This window comes from Ambystoma mexicanum, chromosome 3q (genome assembly GCF_040938575.1).
Source record: "Ambystoma mexicanum isolate Mex_15411 chromosome 3q, UKY_AmexF1_1, whole genome shotgun sequence".
Classification (NCBI taxonomy): domain Eukaryota; kingdom Metazoa; phylum Chordata; class Amphibia; order Caudata; family Ambystomatidae; genus Ambystoma; species Ambystoma mexicanum.
In genome coordinates, this window is record NC_090926.1 from 390,007,005 (window position 1) to 390,026,445 (window position 19,441).

At 49.2% G+C, this 19,441-nt stretch overlaps 1 protein-coding gene across 1 annotated transcript in view; it reads left to right on the top strand.

Annotated features, from left to right (window-relative positions):
• Window positions 1–264: 264 nt before the first annotated feature.
• The window catches only part of PDGFRB (platelet derived growth factor receptor beta), a 234,991-nt gene continuing 215,814 nt past the window's right edge, over window positions 265–19,441 (top strand). Inside the window, exon 1 of the mRNA XM_069654064.1 lies at window positions 265–510. The gene's annotated coding sequence lies outside the window, so the exon portion shown is untranslated. The remainder of the gene's footprint in view (window positions 511–19,441) is intronic.

Genomic DNA, 19,441 nt, shown 5'->3' on the forward strand with positions numbered 1-19,441 from the left:
GGTTAACATTTCAATGCTTGGCTTTTTCTATAACCCTAACTGTTCCTGTCATCTGCTGCTCCGAGAGAAGGTAAAAGTAGCTTAGCTGCCTGAAAATACACACGAGTCCGCCCAGTGCTGCGCAATACGCCATTATCAATACTAAAAGTGCGTCATTCCCGGGGCGCTTTCTGTGCAAGTGCGCTGCACGGCACTTCATGCAAGACGCTCACTCCGATTCCGAAGGATGCTGGGGTGGGCAGCACGAGTCCGCCCCCCAGCCAATGGGAGGCCCGCGCTCCTGCTGTTACACCCCCGTCTACGCTGGGGGTGGGAGTGAGGGGCTGGCACTGTCCCCCGGGCTCCCCACTCCGCCTTTGCATCCGATGCGAAGCTTTGGGAAACCGCCCTGTCCCGGGAAACTTCTCCGCGAGCCAACAGCGGAAAGTGGGACATTTAAAGAGAAAAGGCTTCTTTTCCAGGCCGGGAGGAGCGCTACACCAGGGAGGGCAGTAAGAAGAGCCGCTGAAGGTAAGACTCACTTTAGCAATACCCCCACCTCCCCTCCGCTAGCCTACTCTGCCAGTCCAGCCAAGTACCTGAAAATGGGGGAAAGTGGTCGATAGCTGGGTTAAGGTGCCTGGTGGGGCCCGTGGGACTGCAGAGGTGCCTTCCCTCACGGGTAGAGATGGCTGGGGAGCAGTCGGGGGTGTGAAACCTGGAACCTACCAAGTTTGACCCCTCAAGGTGGCATTTGACGTTTTCATTTCGTGTTCCTCCTGAAATGGCCACTGTGGGGAGAGGCCACTGTGCCGTCTAAGTGTCGGAATCAACGTCAGTCTCCTGGGCGCAATGCACGGGGTCTTCCCCAGCTGTGATGTGCGACGGCAACAGCCCCTGCTGGCCTCTGCTAAGTGCGCCCCAGTGCTTCACCCTTGGATCCCCCACTTGTATCGGCAAATATTACAGGGCAAAGCCTTGGAATAATGTCACAATGTCCACCCCCACCCTCCCCTTCGCACCCCCAAACTCCCAGGCAGGACTAGGGAGTTCAGTTCAAAGGACTTCTGCCTCCCACACAAGCTGGGAGCTGTGGGGCTGCGTCCCTCCCCCCTCCGCACCCCACATTCCCCGGCTGCTCCCTGGAATGTGTGTGGCGTGCCGCCGCCTCGGTGACAGGCCGCCGCGGAGGAGTCCGTTATGTGCGATGCGCCACTGCTTGCCGGCTTTTCTGAGGCGGTCGGAGGCTTCTGCTTACTGTGAGGTTGCATCGCGTTTATTGTGGTTCGAAAACGTGTCTCCGCATCTCCGTGAGGTGGCACCATACGTGTGTTCGTCCTGTGTCCATTTGGAAAGTCCCCACACGCTCAAATAGCCCTAAATCTGTGTAGTATCGGTATGTGGAGTATGAGTGTGGGGTGAGGGGTTCGGGAGAAGGTGCACTTGCAGACAGTGGCACTGTCTGTGGCACGTTAAGGACTCTACTTGCTGTGGTGTGGCGTCCCCATTTACAGCAAATGTCAGGGGCACCTCCAATTCTCAGGCGGGAAATCACAGACAGCTTGGGAGTTCCACGCTGGCTTCTTGCATACGCTCCTCATGGCATCACAGATGCCACGCTGTCTGAGGAGGAGACCGCATATGACCCTTAAAGGTCGCACGCAGAAATGTGGGGGAGGTCTATTAAAGGGGTCCTCTCTGCAAGCCCCTCCGATTGTTTTAAAAACAAACACCGCGCACCATGGAACGAATGACAGCAGCATTTGGCATACGTGGTGTGAAGCAGCACCCTCGTGTGTACTGATTCCATGACTTCTTGGCATCAAAAGTGACATCACACAGCCTCCAGAAAATGAACACTGTTGTCAGCCTAGCAAACTCAGGCATGCAGGTAGAATCCGGCGGGTTGCAAGCCATCCACATCTGCGCAGCTCCCGTTCACATACAGGGCAGATAGCTCGCTGGGCTAGGTGCCTGCTGCTGAGATCCATGTTCACACACTTAATCCGTTTTCCATCGACCTTGGTTTGATTACTACTAAGGCAATGAAGCATTGAAAATGGTGTCAGCAAGCACTCTATGTAGGTGGGGTCTACACCGGTTGGAGCCCTTTTCGCACACCTAACGCACGTGCTGCGAGGCCTTTATAAATTGTCTGATTCAGAGGGAAGCCATTAACTGGGGCTCGGGCCCTACAAGGCCTTCTGGAAATTCATCCTTTTAGCAACTCCCATTGCGAGGAATGAGTTGCAAAAGGGATGTAGCTTTGCTCCCTGTCCCCACGCCCCTCCTGTCTCCTCTGCCTCTCTTGGGGGACACCCCACCGGAACTCCTGGCCATGTTCTGCAGGAGGCGTAACCAGAGTTATCTAACAAGTGGTTCCGGAAGCTAATGTAGTGGGGACATTAACACCTGTAAAGGCCGACACAGCACTGCACTTACAGATTTTGGGTGGGACTTGCCTGCTCAGGCCCTACCCTGCCTACACCTCTCCCCCTACACATTTTTTGCGAAGACACTCCAGTAGTCCCCTCTATTGCTCCACTCTCCTTTACCCTCCCTGCTTCCCTGACCAATCGACCCCCCAGTACCTGACCCACCCCTTGCCACTCATCTAACCCCGCCTCCGTTGACCCGGGCCGCCCTTTGCGAAATACATAGTGGGCCGGAGATCGAGCCATTTTAGCTATGTTATGTTACCGGCAGTTATATCACGCTCTAATGCCATTTGTATGGTCTCTAGGCGCTATGGCAGTTCTAAAAAAGAGGAGGAGGGGTTCAGGTTGTGAAAGAGAGGGGAAAATACAGTGGGTTTAGAGGTAATCTTTTTCTGTGACTGGGTCGCCTGTGAGGGGACTAAGGCAGGGCCTTCGAAAAATCCCTGGCTGGTAGTGGTGCCCCCATCCTAGCCCACTCCTGTGTGGCACATTCCCCTGTGCAGAGTTTGAGAAAGGTGGGAGCAACATATGGTGATGGGAAAGGACCTAAGTGGACCTCTAGCAGCAGGCAAGGGAAATCACCACCCACGTGTGCTCAGGACAGCACACATGCCATGCCGATGCTCTCCGAAGTGCTCAGAGTATATACTATGGCTACTAGAACCTGGAATGCCACCGTCCTACTCGCCTCGCCCACACCTGTCAATGTACGCAACGAGTTCTGTGAGTACTCAAGACAATGGCCTTCGTTGGCTTGACCGCAGTGAATGATGACGGGTTGGGTGCAGTGGCGGAGCCAGGGTGGGGGCGGACGCCGTCTCTAACTTTCCCCTGGTGCCCAGTGCATTCCCAGTACACCCCCAGCCTCCCGCTATTTTGCCCGCCCCCTCCAACCAAAAGCTGCCTCCGCTACTGTGTCGGTGGGCGTAGCGCAGCTGATGGCTGCGAGCTGTGACTGGTTGATGATCACGCACAGATTTCAGCAGCCAGTGCTTAACTTACTGAGCTACACCCGGAGGGTCAGCTTCGCTCGGACTGATCGTCCGTCGTTTCCCGTGTTTCTCTCTTGCCTTGTTACTCGTTTCACCCGTCAGGGTAGTACAAATCCAAATGGATACTGGGAGTAGGCGGAGTAGGCACTTGCTAGTTGACCACGCGACCCGGGAACTGGCAGAACTCTCCGGGGTGGCGACGAAGCTGCCGCAGCAGCATCGCCCTTTGCTGTTCATGAAATAATGACTCCATGAATCACAGCATAGCTCGTGCAGCGAGTCACTCGGACAGGGTGGGCTCTGTTCATAAGGGCGGAAGAGTAGGCTTTGGCCAAAGGGGCTCAAACATGAACAGGAAATCACCACAGATGGGGCTACAGTACAAGTAGAGCAAAGCAACATCTCCAACACCACCACGACGTGTGCGAATGCCACACCCCCAAGGTTCTTACATGTGAGTTAAATGCACATATACGCAGCATGTGCATTATCCAACTGAGCGTCTTTACCAGTGAAAGGCCAAGAGGCCAGGCCCCCCGCCGACCGCTTGGGCTGGAGCAGAGTCAGTCACATGTCAGGTATGCCTCTGCCCCAGCCCTGCCATCCAGTGCCGGGGCTGGACGCTGGGCTATGCTGGCTTCCAACGCTTATGGGCGTGTTACCCATCCAGAGTCTCGGCAGAGCCCCTGGCATGGCGGCTTTCACGTGACTTTGTTATTGTACTTCTCAGAGGCAGCGTGCTCTGGAAACAATTAAGAGTGTCGTAACTCCTGGAAGACGGAGCCAATGGAAAGAGGGAGAGAGGGAGGGAGGGAGGGAGGGAATGAGGATTAAAGGGCCAGGGACAGGCATTGCTGGAGGCCAACCTGTCCTAATGCGAGTTGTGCATGTTTTCTGTTGTTGTCCCCACACAACCATACTTTTTACACTACCCTTCATACTGTCCGTCCGTCGGAGTGGCACAAGCGCCCCCAGTACTTGAGAAATCGAGCGGGTGGTGGGGACTGAAATGAAGGCGTGTGGTCTAAATAATGATGGGCGTGGTCTAAATGATGGGCATGTCCTGAAGTGCGCTGTGTATGGAAACAAGACGGAGCAGCCTCCGACAAGCAAATCGTGTTCTGAAGACTGGCCATGGAGCACTGCCTAGTTTTCGAGTAAGCCGTTTTTCAACGAGGTTTCAGAAGACTCACCACTGCAAGCAGAAACTGCCAAAGTCACATACATTGTTGCAGTTGTCCAACTAGTGTACATGTCCTGCAATTTACACACCTCTCTTTATTAGGGTGAATACTGTGACCAGTCAAAACAGAAGAGTCCATTTTAAAATTCTGATCATTATGATGTTCCCATAATGCTCTTTACTTTTATACAAATCCATAGGATTGGGTTCTATGAAGAGCTACTGTGTTGCGCAACATGGCGGGGGGGGGGGGGGTGGAAAGGGGTCAGGGGCATCCCCTTCTTACCACAGACCCGCCTCTCCAAAGAGGTGACAGTTCCCCCAATACATTTTTTCCATTTCCAGCACTGTGTGCATGTCGTGGAAGTAGTGAAACATGCTGAAAAATATGCATTGAAATGACCACCATGTGACAAATCAACTTCCGGGTCACCAGTGGTCCAGAAATGAGTATCGGTTTCTAAACCATCAATCAGCCCCACACCTCTACTACGCCAGCAGGGATCTAAACAGATTGGAACACAAGTGAATTATAAGACCTCCTTGCCCAATTTTGGTAACGTGGACGCAAGGGCAGGCTTATTATCGCTGCAAGGTCATGAATCGTTGGTTAGTTGCAACACAGCGAAAATACTATTTTACCCAATGATAAAAGGGACTGTCCAGTCAAGGTTGTATACACATATTTACATTATTATTACTACGACAGTTCTAGCACTCCAAAATACAACCCACACTGTAAAGGAACACAGATGACAGACAGTTTCACATAGGAAAGGGATGCACTCTGGATACTGACAGGAGGGTAGTTGGTAAAGAAATCAGTCTTACTGTTCAAGATTATTCAGTTCCAGCACCAAGGGGGCAAAGGGTCGTAACTGTCTCTAGAGGCCAGGGGGACAGAACCAACAACGTACCTTGTGCTGAAAAAGTTCTTGGCGCTCGACAGCTTTGTGGCAGTTACAGGGCGCTTCTCAGCCCCTGAGACAGAGTTAGTGGCAAGAGAACACTGCAGGTACCAGGCGGCCGGCAGTTTGGCAAGCGAGGCTGGATAGACGTCTGCAGGCTATCAGGCGAGGTGGCTCAGGGCCAAGAATCGTTGTCTCTGTAATGGTTGGCAGATCTGGAGCGCTAGTCGAGGTGTCTCGGACGGCTCTGGCAAATGTGGCATGACAACAGTCAGCTGTGCAGTCGGATGCGGTTTGAGGACTCGACTGTCTCTAAAATATCCTTAAAAGATGGACGCTTGTGTGGCACTCCTCCTAGCTTCTTTGCAGGGCTCGTATCATCCTTTCAAGACGACGGCCCAAAGCTCAGGATAGTGTTTGCAGGCAACAGCCCTGTCCTTTGTCCAGAGACCCTCCTGCACTTCCCACCTAGGAAGCTTGCTGGCAGAAACTAGCAGGGGACGCTGTGTGCTAGCTGGGTAGCGGTTCTGGGCTGCTGGACGGATCCTCTGAGTCTGGTATGTCCCTCTGTTCCCTGGGAGATGTCTAGGGGAAGGATCTTGCTTCCCTCTTGAAACACATGGGCTTCCCTCACTGGCAGAGGATGTAAGGTAGACTGTAACTTCAGCTCGGGTCCAAATGAGTCCTTCATATTACTCCTTTCAAAGTCTTCCGATGATCTGTCAAGTGAAGGGTTCAGCCCTCTCTTAAATCCAAATGGGCCCCAGTGATTGGTGCAGGCTAAGCCCACCTTAATGAACCAATCCTGGGTCCCCACTAACAATCTTCTGTTATACATGAAGTCCGGGCCAGAGTGCTCTACAACAGAACTGACAAGGAGTGACAGCACATACCTAAGCCCCACCTATCTTCCTGTCTGTTGTAGATCAAAGTGTCTCTCTGGTTAACTGAGCCCTCTGTGACTCTTGATTAAAGTGCAGGTCTAACTTGAAATATGTGGTGGGAGCTGACTTCCTGTCTCCCCCAAATCAGATCCTTCATCCCTCTGAAAGAGGTCTGCTCTGCAGGGACCCAGACAGGCCATTCACTGCCTTTCATACAGAGAGGTGGGAACTAGCTTCAAGTTGACACATTGCATACCAAAGGGGTGTTAGCCCTGCCTTTCCTGTTGACTGTTCCGGCAACCAAGCCACTTCAAGACTTGCCTCAATTTCCTCATTAGTATGCACTACCATCAGCCAGATTAGACTGAAGGAATGCAGATTCATGGAGCCTTTGATATTTAAGCTAGGCTACTCATGGCTGGAGAAAGGTGTGCCTTCCCCCTTCTTGAGATGGTTTGATGTACCCATGGCTGTCACATTCCATCAGAATATAACAGGGGAAGACAGCGCCTGTAGCCTGTGTCTTCATGGAGTACAAGTGACTATGTGTTTCGTGCGGTGAGCAGATAAAATGTGTGCGGAATGGCCGCACACATTCTTCGGAGGCTAATCTTCCATCATTCATTTTCCTTATTAAGAAATCAAAAAGCCCAGGCAAGCACACTCTCCCCGTGAGGATGGTCACATTCTCCACACACCATTAGTGTGTCATTGTCCCTCAAAGCCTCAGAAGGGGAGACTACATAAAACTGTATGCTGTGAGGGACAATGACACACTAATTAATGGTGGCTGTGGAAAGAATAGGAGCTACATGGGACTGGGCCAAGAAAAGCGGCTAAATGAGTGTAGATCAACAAAAGGGGTTAAATGGACTGGGGGCAACAAAAAAGGGCTAAAGGGACTGGGGGGTCAAGAGAAGGGGCACAGTCTGGGGTAGTTAAAGTTGCTAAATAGGACTGGGGCAATGAAAGGGAGTAAAGGGGCAACAAAGGGGCTAAATGTTATTGGAGTCAAGAAAAGCGACAACACAGGTCATCGGGCAGCTACAGGGTTGGGGCAACATAAAGGGATAAAGGGCACTGAGAGGGGCAAGAAAAGGAGAAAATGAGCTAGTGGGCAAGAAGGCATGCAGATATGCTCCTGTACAGCCCACCAAGAGCACATCTTTTTTTAAATGTATTTTTAAAAGAAGCTAAGGACTGGGTGGGCACCCATTGCGGCTGGTGCCCGGCTCCTGCTCTGGGCAGGCACTGACCCAAGAGGGGGTCAGGCCAGAGCCCTGGGTGGGGTTTGGGTCAACTGAAGCCCCCCCCAGGCCTAGCAAGCTCTAGACTCAAATGAAGATTTGGGAGACTCCAGGGGCTGAGCCCAGGCTCACTTAAAGCCAGAGCACCTCACGCTGGCCTTCATACTTTCTGTAGTGACTTTAGTGTATATGTCTGTATGTGTGCAGTAAGAGGCCTTGTAGAATGAGGTATGTGGAAAGTGGGGGACCTGGGGTTTCCAAGAAAGTCAGTTGGGGACTTGGAGTGAAGATGGGGACACAAGTGGATGCACGCAACCTTCTCTCCCACCTCTAACTTGTTATGCTGTCACTAAGAAGAAGGAATCATCCTTTTCTTTTCTACTTACCTGGGCCAGTCTGGTTCCTGCTCCTTGTCTTCTTACCTGGCCCAGGCACATCGCTTTCCATCTGTGTGGCTCAGGCTCTGCACACTGCCATTTATATTGTCCCTCTGTGTAGCTCGCATGCCTCACACACCATGTCAAAGTGCTCTGCCTTGGCACAGCTCAAAGAGAGGCAGCTGTGCTGGTCACTTGAAAGGAGAGAGTAGCATAAGACTCTCATTCCCCCACACACCCACCCCCGTGCCACCAGAGTGTAAGTGTAGAGTGTAACCAGCTGACACATGAAGGCTGTTTTACCACTGTTCACATAGCTCATTAACCTTAATGTGTAGGTAGCCCAGACCCATGTATGCCACTACCAGAGAAGCAGGGCTCACACAAACAGGCACACATCAAACCCCGAATAGATGGCGAATGTAAGAGGCATGGGACTCTGACCCTTGTCGGTTCCACCCCATCACAAAACCTCGATAGGACGGGGATTGGGTGGGCCATTGGGCTTATAATCACCTAGCCAGCCTATCCCAGGACCTCCCACTCACACATGCACCATGACTTCCCACCACAGATCAGGAATTGCGCAGTCACACGAGCAGATCATCACCACCACAAGGTCACGGAAATAGCTGAAGTGTGCTAGACAAATCCCACGCAGCATAACACATCATAACACATCAAAATATACACCTAATTTGGAATATTGCTGTTGCGTCCAGGTTTGGATGACACATCTAGAGAATTGTGTCCATTTCAGTGGCCTACGTCTAGGGCTTTGTGTACAGTTCTTCAGGTCTTGTCTCAGGACTAGGTCCTGTTTTAGAGGATTCATCTGTGGCTTACATCTGGGGCTTTGCCTACAGTTCTGTAGGCCTTGTCTCAGGACTTGATCCTGTTTGGAGGACTCCTCTTCTGTGGGCGACATCTGGTACTTTGTGTAGAGCCCTGCAGGCCTGGGCACTGGACAGGGCTCTGTTTTGTAGGACCCATCTTCTGTGGCCGACATCTGGGGCTTTGTGTACAGTCCTGGAGGACTTGTTACTGGACTGGACCCCAGCTTTGGAGGACTATTCTGTGGCCTAAGTCTGAGGCTTTGTGTACAGTTCGGCAGTTCTTGTCTCAGGGCTTGATCCTATTTGGAGGACTCATCTTCTGTGCTCTACATCTGGGACTTTGTGTGCAGCCCTGCAGGCCTGTTCACTGGACAAGGCTCTGTTTTGTTGGGCTCATCTTCTGTGTCCGACATCCAGGGCTTTGTGTACAGTCCTGCAGGACTTGTCACTGGTCTGGATCCTGCTTTTTGGGACCCATCTTCTGTGGCCTGCGTCAGAGGCATTATGTAAGGTTAGGCAGGCCTGGTCTCGGGACTGGTTCCTGATTGGGAGGACTCAACTTCTGCATTGTCCTTTTATCAAGTGCTGGAAGTTCTAGCTAGACATTTTTTATAATCAAGGAAACCATATTCGAATGTGTGTGTCTGTTCTGGATGTCTCACCTAGTCTAGTGTGTTTAGCTCATGAAGTCTCAACTTATACAGGTCGGGCACTGGAGGCCACATGTGTCCATCTATGTGAGTTACATCTGGAACCTTCTGTGCAGTTCAGAGACCTCACTTTGTGCATCGTTTTCAGCTCTGGGGACCTCATCCTAAATAGTGTGTCTAATTCTGAAGACTATGTGTGACGAAGTGTGTCTGGTTTCCAGGTCATCCCCAGGAGCGATTCCGAGGCCCTCATCAGAACATCATGTTTGATTTTAGAGTATAACTTCCAGTTTTAGAGGTCATATCTTGGATACTATATTGAGGTCATGGGTCAGTGTCGGACTGAGACACAAAAATAGCCCAGGGCACTAAACAGCAGACATGAAAAACTATTTGAGTAGTAAACGCGGGGCGGCTTTGTATCGGGGTATCTGTGGAAGAATAGGAATAAAAAAAAATACAGGGCAAGTACCATTGGTTAAAACTACTAGTTGCGCAAGGCTTTAAGTAATTCAAGTGGTCCACAATTGGCCCAGAACTCTGGCCAGCCTTGGGGCTTGTGATGGGCCCTTTGTGTATTACTGTGTTACCCTGTGGGCCAGCCTGCTCTCCAGAAGGATTGATGCAGACTGGAGACCGTTTTGAGATGCCACACAGTGCCTAGTTCAATTCACTTCTCGCATGTGGCTTAATACTGGCAAGCCGCCTGTGACTAGGGACTCGTGAATTTTGCTGATAAAGAAACAGGGTGTAGACTTCCCACCGTAGCTGACTGGACTGGGATAAATTCTATTACCTGTCCCGCGGCAACCAATGAGGGTCTAAGACTGCCACCAATGGGAGGACACTGAGCAGTGGTCTCCTGGCGATAAAACCATTGTGACGTCAATATGGGAGTGCAGTCCCCTTCGAATCTCCCCCTCTTCCAGTTGACCTGAATCACAAAATCACGTACACACAGTACCTTGCAGACAGGAAAAAACCGAGTACGCATGTCCACATGCATGCATGTACAATGTCACACAAGAGATGCTACAGCTTATCTTGGGTGTCTACTATAAACAGCAGACCACATTTTAAACCAAGAGGGAAATCTGAATTAGCTGTAAAGGTCCCTGAAGTGAGGGTCGCATGGCATCTCCCACCAGGATATAGGAGGTAGATCAGGGTAAACGCATGCAGGTGAGACAGAGGGGGCAGTGGGAGTTTGGAAGGGGGTCTGTTGTACAAAGGGGTCCTGTCTGCCACTCCACTGTGTTGGAACACACCAAACCCGTCCACTCCCTCACTTTGATCCACATTGTTGGCCAAAGTGGACCACCAAATCTGTCCGCCAACCGCATGTTTTCAATAGTGTTGGCCAAAGTGGACCTTCAAAGCCGCCCCTTTCCACACATTGATGCACAGTTTTCACCAAATCGGACTTCCAAGCCTCACTTACCACCTGGGTTGGATGCACCAACCACATTGGCCCTTCCCTGGTCAGTGACGTAACTGGCCAGTGCGTTTCATCTGAAACTTGGCAATGAATATTGGTGACACGCGGTAACTGGTATTGCCCCACCTGCTCTGAAGTAGAGGCAACGTGCCCTGTAGAGCTCAACAAAACAATTATAAAAAATACTTACGTCCCAAGTGGAGACGCTCAAGTCCCTCAACATGCATTCACTAGAGCAAGAGTGTGCAACGTTTGCATCTCCACTTGTTTTCATCTGCAGCTTCCATCAGCCCCAGCCATCATAAAGGATGGTGAGGTATCATGGGAGCTGTGGGCTAAAAATATGGAGATGCATAGGATACAGGCGTCTCCACTGGAGGAAAGGATGTATGAGGCACAGGAAAGAGCACAGTCAAGTGGCCACTTTGTCCGGGGGAAGATACTTTTTAGAAGAAGCTCAACCGATGTCAGCTTGGAGTTGATGAGGCTCAGTAGTACATCGCTCCTCAAACTGAATGAAAGCAGGCAGCGCTATTCCCACAGAAGCCATGGAGCTAAAAGAACATTCCAGAAGGTCTGTGGCAGAGACTGTGCCGTGGAAAAACACTGGGAGCGTAAGGTGTGGGGAAGGCTGGAGACCATGTAGGGTGTAATCACAAAAGTAGAGAGGATAATCGAGAGGAGGCACGAAGGTCCACGCCACCCTTCAGATTCTATCATTTCTTTTGTATCTTCAATTTGTGTAATCCTTGACCAGCAAATTCCACAGGGGGCATGTGTCCAATGCACCGGTAAGGTAGAGTGACACGGTGCCCGCTTGGGGACCCCACACGCCTTGTGCTAGAGTGTGATGGTGCAGACAAACAAAACAAAATACATATGTGTAGACCTACACACAATAACATCACAGCGCAAACACGCACCCACCCCATATACACAAACACACACCTGCCCTCGCGCACACCCCAGGAAAACAGACAACACACACCCCCTTATAAGTGCGCAAATCCTCCATGTACCTAGGCCCTCCAACTAACACTCACACAATCCAAACATGCACACATATGGTTCTTTAAATAAACATACATCTCAGGTAAACACACACACACATCTTCAACAAACATGCACATACGATGCCCATTACAGAGACACGGCTTTGTAGGAGTACCTATCCGGAGTTCTGCACAACGCGCACAACTCCTTATTTTATGCACACGTACAAATACACCCCCAGCAAACACATGGGAAGACATGCACATGTGTTTGCACACTTACAGGCAAGCACGGATATGTGTGCCCTCAAACACTCAACAAATACAAGAATCCACATGTTTATCACATCAAAACATTCGCCATCCCCACACTTAAGTCCCTGGGCAAGGAGCCACACACTAAACTCACTTGAAAACACACACATCTGCACGCCCCAAGTAAAGCGACCACATTCACAGAATGCACACTTTTATCCACGCATACAAACATAAGCTCAGGCAAGGGCCCTGGAACCCAGTCAGAATTCACCCTCAGCGTGGCTGCATTTCTCTAGCTCTCAGCTGTTCCCAATGACAGATGTTGAGCTGCTGAGTGGGGCACTTACCCTCCCATTCTGCACATTGTTCTCTCCGGCTTTGATGTTAGAAATCCTGCCTGGCTGGACTTCAGCCATATAATATCCCTGCACAGTGCCTGCAGTCCTTAATCCAGAGCCACGCCCCCAGCCCATGAATAGTGAGTCATGTCCCGCATCCCATTGACATCTTCATCACCTGCAGGGTTTAAGCATCAGTCTTAAATCGAAGTTATGGCCCTACCTCCACACCAGGTGAATTGAGGTACCTTTTTGCCTATGGCCGTGTGTATCATGAGGGAGAGGTTTTAGGCCTGTTGGTGACATCGTGGAAGAATTCCTCCTGGTTTTTGTTGCTCTGTCCCCCTTTCTCAAGATATGTTCCCATTGGAAACTGCAGTGATCCTGTTTTTTTTGTAGTAGGTCTTCATAGCTGGCAGGCAGGAATGCACAATCTCGCAAAGAAGAAATGCTGCATTTTACAATTTAAGATAGTATTAGTTTGTGATAAATTGTTTATAATATGTGGTTCTTTGAACAGTAACACGTAAACCTCCTTCTCCTCCAAATGCCACTGAAATGTAGTGCCTTGACAGCCACTTTCAAGAGTTAGTCCTACTTCTATGTTAGTTGCCGTGTCCCTATTTTTTACTTTTTAAATCTGGTCACCCTACCAGCCCCATCGGCTAACAAACGCTTGACAAACGCTGTTTCTTGCCCAACTGGCACTGGCCTGGTTCTCAAAAAGTACCAGTACGTCCCTTGGAGCACATTGCCGCTGCAAAGTTGGGCGAGGTCTGTGGTGTGAGGAATCAACTTCCAGGACACCAGTGGTCCAGGGATGAATATCGGTTTCTAAACCATCAATCAGCCCCACACCAGAAGGGATCCGAACAGATTGGAAACAGAAGCAAATTATAAACCTCCTTGTCCAATGTTGGTAAAGTGGGCGGAACGGCAGGCCTATCTCCTCAAGGTCATAGATCGTTGGTTAGTTGCAACACAACGAAAATACAATTATTACCCAATGATAAAAGGGACTGTCCAGTGAAGGTTGTATACAAATATCTACTTTATTATTATTCAACAGACAGTTCTAGCACACTACCAATGCAACCCACCCTGTAAAGAAAGGCAGAGGACAGACAGTTTCAAGAAGAAAAAGGGATGCACCCTGGATACTGACAGGACAGTAGTTGGTAAAGTAATTAATTGCAGTAATTCAAGGATACTTAGTTTTAGCACAAAGGGAGTAATGGGTCATAAAGTGTTGCCAAGGGCCTTCGGAGAAGGACCAGGGAGACAGAACCACAATGTGCTTTGTGCTTGTAGAAGTTCTTGATGCTCGAGAGGGTCGAGTCGGTTTCAGGGCGCTTTGCAGCTTCTGCGACAGAGTTCATGATGGATGGAAGACAGCTGCGGGTATCAGGCAGCAGGCAATTCGGCGAGCAAGGCTTGAAAGACGGCTGCAGGCTGGCTTACACGGCGGCTCAGGGTCAGGAATGGTCTCAGTGCTGGTTGGCTGGTCTGAAGCACTGGTCGAGGCATCTCAGATGATGTTAGCGACTGCAGAGTGACAACAGTCAGCGGTGCAGTCGGTTGCAGCTCGGGGGGATCGACTGGCTCAAAAATGTCCCTTAAGGTAGACGCTGGTTGATGCTTGTCGATGCATGCATCCTAGCTTCTTCACTGGGCTCATGTCATCCTTTAAAGCAGACAGCCCAAAGATGAGGAGCCTTGTCCTTGGTTTAGTTCAGAAACTCTCTGACACCTCCCACCTAGGAAGCTTGCTTGAAGAGCCTAGAAGGGCATGCTGTGTGCTGGCTGGGCACCGGTTCTGGAGCTGCTGCAGGGTCCTCTGGATTCAGTATCTCCCTCTGTTCCCTGGGAGATGTTTAGGGGAGGGATCTTGCTTCCCTCTTTGGAAATCCTGGACTTCCTTCACTGGCTGAAGCTGTAAGGCAGACTGTACCTTCAGCCAGGGTCCAAATGAGTTCTTCCTGTTACTCCTTGCAAAGTCTTCAGATGATGTGCTCAAAAAAGGGCTAGACCCGCTTTTAAAGCCAAATGGGCAGCAAGGATTGGTGTAGGCTAAGCCTACTTTAATGAACCAATCCTGGGTCCCCACCAACAATCTCCTGCATGCATGAGGTCATAACCAGAGTGCTTTGCAATAGAAAAGATACAGGGGCGAAAACATGTAATGCCAAGTCCCACCCATCTTCCTGTCTTTTGTGGATCAAATGGTCTCTCTGGTTAATTGAGCTCTCTGTGGATCCTGATTAAAGCGGCAGATCTCCCTTGAAGGTGCGGCAGGACCAGACTTTTGATCTGCGCCAACCCTCATAATCATAACTTCTGAATGGGGTCCCCCTGCAGTGATGACTATTGTAAATACATAGTCCCAGACATGACAGGGCACTGCCCTTGATACTGTGAGGTGGGAGCTGGCTTCAGGTTGACACAGTGCATTTCAAAGGTTGTTGTGGTTTTCCTGTCTTTTGTTAGTCCTGTGACTAGGCCTCCTGTGGGCCTGATTGAATTAACCCTGATTAGTATGCAAAGAAGCCACCAGCAGCTAATGAAGGGCAGGGCAAATCCATGGAGCCTTTGTTAGTTAATTAGGCTGGCCATGGCAGGATGAAGGTTTTGCCCTCACCCTATGAGATATGTTGATGTACTCCTAGCGGTCATATCCCAACTAAATATCACAAGGGGGCGGCGCCTGTCGGCTGTGCCCACCCAGAGTACATGGGTCATGTGTATGTCGTGCGGTGAGCATAGAAAAATGTGTGTGGATTAGGTCCACACATTTTCCGGAGGTTGATCTACCATCATTCAATTTTATTTAAAATGTCTAAAAAGTTCTAGAGGTCCTTAACCTGTCACCCAGCACACACTAAGAAAGGTTCATGGGTAATTCTTTCTTTCAAACAAAAAGTTCCTGTCTCCCATAATCACTGTGCACTTGTGGAAATCAGATCCCCCCCCCCCCCGGCTCTTATATGCCCCACACCCTGATCCTTGTTGCACTGTATGTGATACTGGGAGCTGGACCAAAATCCAACACAATGAAAGATTGTGACGCATATGCCACACAACCGTTGAAACCAGTCGGCATGTGCTAACTTCCTGTCCCGGCCTGCAGCTCCAGTATCATAAGGGATATGGAGGGCTGATTGACCACGAGGAATTTATAGAGACTGACCGTTTTGGAGTGCAATTTATAGGGCAGAATCCTTGGTTATAACCTCAGCTCCTTTTTTTATATTTGGAAGGAAGCATTGTCTTTACTTCTGGCAGCACCTAAAGGTGGAAGCCTGATTAGTTTGCTTGCCGGTAATAAATTAAGGCGGCACCTCTCTCAACTTGGGGATATGGTGATGTATCTTTTATACACATGAAACATTTGAGGGAATGGAAGATCTGCATCTACTACATTTCGGAACGTTGCCGCTCAGACTGCCTTTGCACTAATGATTTTCTTGTAAATGAAGTGTATTGATAACATGGGTTTTCTTTTAGTTGGAATGACATTTTTAGATGGCATTCCATCTAATGGAATTTTATGTATTTTAATGTTTATGTTGTAGTGAAAAATGTTGATATACGTGCTCTTAAATATTTGTGTAATGTAAGGTTTCATTAACCAAATGAGCAATGAAAAAAACAACAAAAAAACTATTTGCGAGTGAGAAAGGGAGCATAGCGAGCGAGTGACACTAGTAGCGTGAGAGAGCATACATGAAGCCGTCAAGGCCAGGAATGATGCACTCTTGGACCAGATGGAAGGAAGACATCCATGGCAAATCCTCCTTGGCATCACCTCACCCCTGCCCATAGTTAATAATAACCCTCCTGCCTCCCACACCAACCAACACCACAACACTGAAACTCTCCTTGCCACACAGCCTTGACCACAGCCTCAAGGCATATTCACGCATCAGGCGGTGTCACTACACAAACTCACACTATATACCAAACATGCCCACCCAAGGGTATAACCATACATGACCTCACCAAGCAATGGGTCTTCAAAAACACCAGGAAGCGCCCCCGTATGCAGAGCAGGCTTCCTTTAGTTCTGCTCACATCAACACTCTGTCCACTCTGTGGGTAATAGTCTCGGGAGGATAAGTCAGGGGCAACGTGCTCGCCTTGGAGGCATGACAACAAGGAGCACCACAGGTTCGATCCGCGGGTCTGCCCTTAGAAACCTATCCTAACACTGCAGCAGTAGCTACCTTGCTCTCCTCCCTCTACCCATACTCATTTCCCACCCACACTGACTTCACCCAATCCCATCTCCTCTTGGTACCTAGTCACCAAGGGGCCATAGATCTTGCAGACGGTGCACACTATAGACCCAATACCAGAACATACCCAGGTTGGGTGGGTCCTGGGCAGTGCAGCTCTGCATAGGTGCAGTTGCTTTTCCTTTTATCTGTTCATCAATGTATTCATCCATCAATCAATTATCCTTGTATGCATCCATCCATTCACCTTTCCATGCAAGTTCTCCTTCCTTCCCCTTTGGCATGTCCCTTTTGCATTCCTCCCATCCATGTTTTCTTCTTTTCCCATCTCTCTTTGCCCTTCCTTGCTGACTCTCTTCTTTCTCTAGCACTCTTTGATTTTCTTTTTCACTTACTTTTTCTCTCACTATTTTCCTTCATCCTGCATTTTTCATTCTTTTTGCTTGTTTGTTTTTCTTTCTTCTATTTTATTCACTCTCTTTCTATTTCCCTCCATTGCTGTTGGGTTTCTTTCCATGCCTGATTTCCTCTCTTCCTTCCTCCTCTTCCTCCAGTCCAGCTTCAATAGGCCAGTCAATGATGACCTTCCAGGCAGAGGTCAAAAGGTTAAGGAAGCCATTGACAATAAAGACACTGTAAACCACATTTGGAGGTGCTTTCCTTTTCCACATTACAGCAGATTGGAAAAAGTGTTAAAGTGTATCTGACCCACCTCGTGGCCTGACCATGTAGCCGCATTTTCTAGACGTTCTTTATATGGGGCAAGCCCCCACCTCCATGGTCCCTCCTACACCCTACCACACCCCCACTACACTGAAAGCTATTATTTATTTTTCCCTAATCCAGCCCGCCCTAAAATAAAAAGCTATGAAAAATGTGTTGAAATGGCCGAGACGAGGTGGGCAAGCACCTTAAAATAAAGACAAGCCTGCAATTTTGCGGGACAACCTTGAGGGGCAGATTTCCTAAACAAAAAACGGTGCCAATTGTACATATTTACACAAATAAAGAAGGACAGCACAAATGGCGGCTACAAAATATGACAATTCAGAATGGCTAAGCCGACACAATGATGGGTATATCCAAGGGGTTTTCATTTCAGCGATTAAGCTTCTTTCTGTGTCATTTGCGGACAGCCCCTGATTAGGTGGAACCTAATCAGGGAGATAATGATTTATTTAATGGGTTTTTATAACGCGCCTAATACCGTACCTGAGTTCGGTTTCTAAACGTAGATCCGGAATTGGAACCTATGCTGGTCTGTGTGGTCTTGCTTGCAAGACCAGCGTGTTGCCCCACTGCTATCCTCCTTTCATAGACTCTTGTGTGCAGAGTACTGAGGTGCGCAAATGATGGTGAGCCCCCACTAACACTGCACTGGGGGTACATGCATCACTTCTATTCCTGCCTCTCCTTGAATCCATCCTTAATTGGTTTCCCTTCTATTTCTTCCTCCATCCCACAGTCTTCTGTGTTCTTTTCCAGCCCAGCTCTTAGTCGCATTGTCCTGCATTTCTTTTGTCTTATTATTCTTTGTCTAGTTGGCTTTGGCCGTTCTGTCTGTCTGGTAGCAATACACGCTGATTCTGCTACACCTCACTCCCTTTTCCTGCAGCTGGAACTTGGCCTGCCCTTACCCTTCCTCAGCCAATTGGTCTGTTAAGGGTCTACCTGGAAAATCTATATGCAAAACTGGTACATTTGACTGTTTTGGAAAACCGTGTTGGGACGGGGGACAGGGGGGTGTTAAAAACAGGACTATACCCCAAAAACTGAGATGTCTGGTCACCCTAAAACACAAGTGGGGCACAAAGGCAAGTAGTTGTAAACAGGATAGCAAGAGAGATTGGCTCACCTGTGTTGCAGTTTATTATGCGGTCACTCTCAACTCAGGGAGTTCCTCTCCCCCAATCAAGGTGGCACACCACAAAGCACTACTAGTTTGTTAAGGTTCACTTTGGTAAGGCCTCCAACCCGTCTCGCACCCAACCACAACAAATTCCCGGTGCCACAATGGGCTAGGAACCAGGCCAGTGTGTAGTAAGAATATAAATGTATTAATTTGTTTAAACCAAATTTGACAGACTAACATCAGCGACCAATGACGTGGCAAAAAAAGAACAAAAACGGCTTTCGTAATCGCGCCAACACAGAGATAATACTGAGATATACAGTCACAATTTCCTGCAGCTTTCTTTTCAAATCCCTCACTAATACAGAAAAAGAACAATTCAAAACACACAGTGATTGCTGATTTGGTTATAATACTTTTCTCCCAGGAACCCCATCCTCCAAACATCAATTAGACTTGGCCCCTCTGACTTGAAGGCCAGTGGCAGAGAGTGGGAACACAATGGGAAAATCGTTTTTGGGATTCTGATAAAATGCACTCTTTGGAAAAAGGGATTGCAGGGGAAAAATCGTTTTTTTTCACTTATTACCACAGAACCAATATAAGAGAAATAAAATCAATAGGAAAATGTGTTTTGCCATACCTAAAAAGAACAGGCAGAGCTTTGTGGTTAGGGTCAGAGCACAATGGGAACAAAGGGGCAATTACATTTTTCCCACCACATATGCAAAGGAAATACCAGACTTCACACTTCTGATTTAAAATGAAGGGGACCAATGGGGAATTTCGTTTTGCACCCTGGACGCTCACTTAGAAACAGGGTTTTGGGACTAA